The sequence below is a fragment of the Fukomys damarensis genome, unplaced genomic scaffold (genome assembly GCF_012274545.1).
Source record: "Fukomys damarensis isolate Sample0158 unplaced genomic scaffold, DMR_v1.0_HiC HiC_scaffold_14, whole genome shotgun sequence".
In the NCBI taxonomy this organism is placed as follows: Eukaryota; Metazoa; Chordata; class Mammalia; order Rodentia; family Bathyergidae; genus Fukomys; species Fukomys damarensis.
Window position 1 is genome coordinate 74,456,346 of NW_022900926.1, and position 5,670 is coordinate 74,462,015.

At 36.4% G+C, this 5,670-nt stretch overlaps 1 protein-coding gene across 1 annotated transcript in view; it reads right to left on the reverse strand.

The window, feature by feature from the left end:
- Mettl24 (methyltransferase like 24) overlaps positions 1–5,670 on the reverse strand; it is a 167,990-nt gene extending 162,320 nt beyond the window's left edge. Inside the window, exon 1 of the mRNA XM_033763443.1 lies at positions 5,656–5,670. The gene's annotated coding sequence lies outside the window, so the exon portion shown is untranslated. The remainder of the gene's footprint in view (positions 1–5,655) is intronic.

Consider the following 5,670-nt stretch of genomic DNA (forward strand, 5'->3'; position numbering starts at 1 on the left):
AAGGTGCGATGGGTAGGGGAAGAACAAAAAGGGAAAAGAAAAAAATGTGAGAGAATGAAAAGATGAAAATAAAGTGTTTGTAGATGGGGAGGGGAGGAGGGGGTGAAGGGAGGACAGGGGTAAGGGGGAAAAAATGAGAATCAAGACTTGTCATGTAGAGGTACAAGATCCCAACAATGAATGTAACTGTACTGTAGCCCTAAAATGTACCAATAAATTCAATTAAAGCTGAAAAAAACAAAATGGTAAAATTATTGAAACAACTTGCAGTGTTTACGATTGATGCATGCTCTGTTCTGTTGTCATTTTTATAACCAATAGAAATCCTGCCCTTAGGACACAGTGACAGAGTCAACCTAATTAAATTGAAAGTTTGTAACAGTAAACACTATCCCTAGGCAAAGAACACATCACTGAAAAACAGATTTTTAACTAAAGATATCTTCATAACAACAAACTCTCTTCATTCTACTCATTCTATTTGACCCCAACATTAAAAAAACAAACAAACAAAAAAATAAATAAACAAGGCATGGGCCAGGGATTTATCTCAGTGGTTCTGCTTCCTGCCTCCCAAGTGCAAGGACCCAAGTTCAATCCCCAGTACTCCCCTGCAAAAAAGAACAAGGCAACAAAAAGTTCCTAAAGTCTTCTAACTCTCCCAAAGCAGATCGAAGGGGCACTGATGCAGAGGAAAGCAAACCCAAGATAGCAAAGCTTTACAAAATAATTTAAAAATAGCTAAAGATATTTGGTGAGTTCACAGAGGACATGAGATGAAAGATGGTGGAATTAAAATACAAACCGGCCAATGCAGAATGGGAGAAACAAATAAAAATTGAAAGAGCTGGCTGAAGTGATTCAAAACAGGAATGACAAATGCATCAAGAAATAGATTGCACAAAAACATGTCAGATAGAAATTCCAAGGCTAAAAAATGGCATAGAATTCATAAACTGTCAAAATGACCACTGTGGAGAAAAGGTTTCTGGAGTTGAGGACAGAATGGGAAAATCACAATGAATTACTAAAGACTTTTAAAATGATAAGAGAACAAAAAATTCATGGGATAGCTATTAGATGATGCTGAGAAAACTTAACCTAAGGCTAATTTGAGCTAGAGAAAAATTAGAAGACAACACACATGGAATAAATAAAATCTATCTACTGAAATCATAATAGAAAACTTTCCATGTATAAGATTTGAAATGAGGCTCATAGAACACCAGTTAATTACAGTGAAAAAGAAGCTCCCCATGATACACTGTAATCCAAATTCCACTTGATCAACAAAAACACAGAATCTTAAAAGCGGTCAGAGAAAAGAAAAAAAAAATCACATAGAAAGACAAATTATCAGGATTACAGCAGTCTTCTCAACATGAACTTTAAATGCCAGGAGAGCTTGGAGTGAAGTGCTCCAAGCCCTAAAAGCAAACAACTTCAACTCAGACTAATGTATTCTGTAAACTTGTCTTTCAAAATTGGTGGAGAAATAAGAACGTTCTACAATGAAGAACATCTTAAGAGATACATGAACACCAAACCAGCATCCCCCAGAAAATACTAAAAAATATCTTAGGCAGAACAAAGCCAACAAAGCTAAAAAAGCAGGTGTAATGAACACATCAAGCAAGGCAAGTACTTTATAAAGGAAAAATAAAGTCTTCAATGGAAAAAGAATGCAATGATAGGAATAAATCAATATCTTTCAGTAATAACCCTCAATGGCCTCAACTCCCCAATAAAAAGACATGGATTGGCAGGCTGGATTAAAAAACAGAATCCAACAGTCTATTGTGTTCAAGAAACTCATCCAATCCAAAAAGAAATCCATGGGCTAAAAATCAAAGGTTGGAAAACAATATTCCATGAACCATGACCCCAAAAGCAAACACAAGTAGCAAACTCATCCTTAGACAAAGTAAACTTTAAGCTAAAACTGATCAGAAGAATCAAAACAGATTACATATTAATTAAGGAAACAATTAACAGAAAGAGAGAACAAGTGTAAACATATATGCACCAAAAACAGGTGCACATAACTTCATAGAGAAAACACTGCTGGTCATAAAAGTTCAAATAAATACAATCATAATGGGTGACTTCAATACCCCACTTACATAAAAACACAGACCAGCTAAACAAAAAATTGATTTAAAAAATCAGAGCTTAACCACATCTTAAACACACAGACTGAATAGATATCTACAAAGTGTTCCACTCTAATGCAACAGAATACACATTCAGTGGTGTACACAGAACTTCCTCCAAAATAGATCATGTACAAGTCCATAAAGCCTGCTTAAATTAAAACAAAAGAATCGAAATCACACTATGTGTGATATCAGCTCATTGTGCACTAAAACTAAGTGTCAATCACAAAAGAAAAATTATACAGAATATTTATAAACCACTGGAAACTTAATAACACACTTCTGAACACTCACTAGGTCACAGAAAGAAATCAAAGAAGTAAATAAACAATTCCTGAAATCAAACAATGCCAGTACAATGTACCAGATTTTATGGGACACAATGAATACATACCTAAGAGGAAAGTTTATTGCAGTTATTGCTCACATTAGAAAAACAGAGCTAGCTCAAATCAATAACTTAATCATGATTCTACAACAAGACAAGGTCACAACTAAAAAAGAACACATACAGGCCAATCTCCTTTATGGATATCGATGCAACAATAAGATATTGGCAAATGATGCAACAAATCATCAAAAAGATCATATGTTGTTGTGACCAAGTGGGTTCAATACATGCAAATCAATAAATGTAATATTCCACAAAAGCAAGGGCATAAACAGAAGGGCAAAAATCGCATGATCATATCAATAGATGCAGAAAAAGCTTTTGATAAAATTAAAAAACTATTCATAATAGAAAATAAAAAAAACCTGAAGAAAATACATATAGAGGGTCTTGCCTCATTATTTTAAAAGCCATTTATGACAAACCAATGGTCAATATCATATTATATAGAGGAGAAGCTGCAAGATTTCTCTTTAAAATTAGGAACAAGACAAGACATTATCACCATCCCTCTTTAAAAATAGTACCAGAAACATTAGTCAGAGCAATGGAAAAAAAAATAAAATGGATATACATCAGAAAGGAAAAAAATCAAATTATTATGACTTGCAGATGACATGATCCTTTATATTGAAGACCAAAAAAATTTCACAAAAGAACTTTAATATTAATAACCAAATTTATCAGTGTAGCAGGGTACAAAATTAACACACAAAAACTCAATAGCTTTTCTGTACACCAATAACAAATACACCGAGAAAGAAATTAGGGAAACAATATCATGCACAATACCATTAAAAAGTTGCTTAGGAATAAACCTAACCAAGGAAGTGAAAGACCTCTACAAAGAAAACCACAGTACTTTGAAAAAGGTGGTCAAAGAGGACATCAGAAAATGGGAGGATATCACTTGTTCCTGAATAGGCAGAACCAATATTATCAAAGTGGCCACATTCCCAAAACTGTTGTACACACTTAATGCAATCCCAATCATGATATACTAGCATTTCTTACAGAACTAGAAAAAAACAATCCTAAAATTTATATGGAACCAAAAGTGATCCAGAATAGCAAAAATAACCCTGGGTATTAAGAGCAAAGCAGGAAACACCACAATCTAAGATTTCAAGTTTTATTACAAATCTATAGCAGTGAAAAAAAACAAAACAAAACAGTATGGCCCTGGCACAAAAACAGATATGTGGGTCAATGGAACAGAATAAAGAATGGAGAAACAACCCCAGACTCAGTCAGCCAAAAACACACATTGGAGAAAAATAGCCTCTTGAACAAATGGTGCTGGGAAAGGCTATTCACATGCAGAAGATTGCAGCTAGACTCATATCTTTTGCCATATACTAAACTAAAACCAAAATGGATCAAAGACCTAAATATCAAAACAGAAACACTTAATCTGCTGGCAGATAAGGTAGGTAAAACTATTAAGGACTTTACAGAACCCCAGTGACTCAAGAAATAACATCAAGAATCAGTAGTTGGTATATCAAATTATAAGGCTTCTACATATCAAAGAAGACCACCACAAGAGTGAAGAGACAACTTCCAGAGGGGAAAAATGTTTGCCAGCTACATCTCAGACCGAAGGCTAATATCTAGAATATATAAAGAACTAAAAAATATTAGACCCCTCACAATAAAATCCCATCAAAAAATGGGTAACTGAAATGAATGGAACTTCTCAGAAGTGTGGCTGGCCAATAAATACGTGAAAATGACCTTGCTGCCCCCCATTCTCTTACCCTCCCTTGGCAGGTGCACAAAGAACAGGTCCTGTGAGCACACAATGAGATGACAGCCCATCTGCAAGACAAGAGAAGAGGCCTCATAGTGAAACCCACTTTGCTGATACTTTAATCTCAGATTTCCCAGCCTCCAGAATAGTGAAAAATGTATTTCTTCTGTATAAGCTACCCAGTTTATGATACTTTGTGAGGCAGCCCAAGCTGACCAAGGCAACTGGCAATGAAAATATAAAGAAATGTCTCAATTCATATTTGAAAATCCAATTCCTGAACTGTAACTCTATATGGAGATGTGGTCTTGAAAGGGGTGATGAAGTTAGTGTGAAGGCACTAGAGTGGGCCCCTAATCCAGTATGACAGGTGTCCGATATAAGGGAGGCCTTGGGGTGGTCATGTGCACAAGGACAGCGATGGGAACAGGTAGCTGCAGGGTGGCCATCTACAAGCTGAGGAGAGGCCTCGGAGGACCCAGCCCCACAGGCTCCCTGACCCTGGACTTGCATATTCCAGAACAAAGCAAAATGTCTGTTTACACCACCCAGTATGGGGTATTTTGCTATGACAGCCCTGGAAAAATTAATACAGAATGTGAAAAGAAAATCAAGAAAATAACTAATGTTAGCTAAGAGAAAAAATTTTAAATGACAGCAGAAAAACAGGCTGAAAAAGAACATGAAACAAAATAAGAAGCTAAAGAAATGTCTTCCCTCTCCTCATATCCTGGTTGTTTTGTTTCATCTCGTTTTACAAAGGGAGATATTTTCATTTCTTTATTTTACAAGAGGAAAGGCCAAGTGAAGCCCTGAGCAATTCCCCAGGGAACTGAATTAATATAAACCATATAAATAATTCAGCTCAAAAGCCTCCTTTATCTCCCTTAGCAATGCTTTTTAAACTTATAACATCTATATAACTGCTTTCTTATACTTGCCTCTGCAAATAACCCTGATACTTTGCCAGTTCTAAGACAGCAGACGTAAGGCAATATTCACAAACAAAATCTCAAGATAAAAAAGTAATAATCATGAATTCCAATGGAACAATAGTGAGGAGTCCACCAAAATCGATGGGATGCTGTCCTAGTGACTTTCTCATTGCCAGGACTCGGTACCTGACACCCACAACTTAGCGCAGGACAAGCTTATTTTGGTTTATGTTTTTAGTCCACAGTTGGCCAGCTCCAAGGCAGGAAGGTATGGTGAAAGGGTCTGGGAGAAGAAACCTTCTCCTCTGAATGATGGGGAACAAAGGGAGGAAGATAGTGCCCACTGACCCCACTGACCCCCTCTGCCAACCGGGCCCCTCCCATACCACATTTAGCTGTAGCGCTGTCAGCTCCAATTACCTTGCAAAAGCCCCG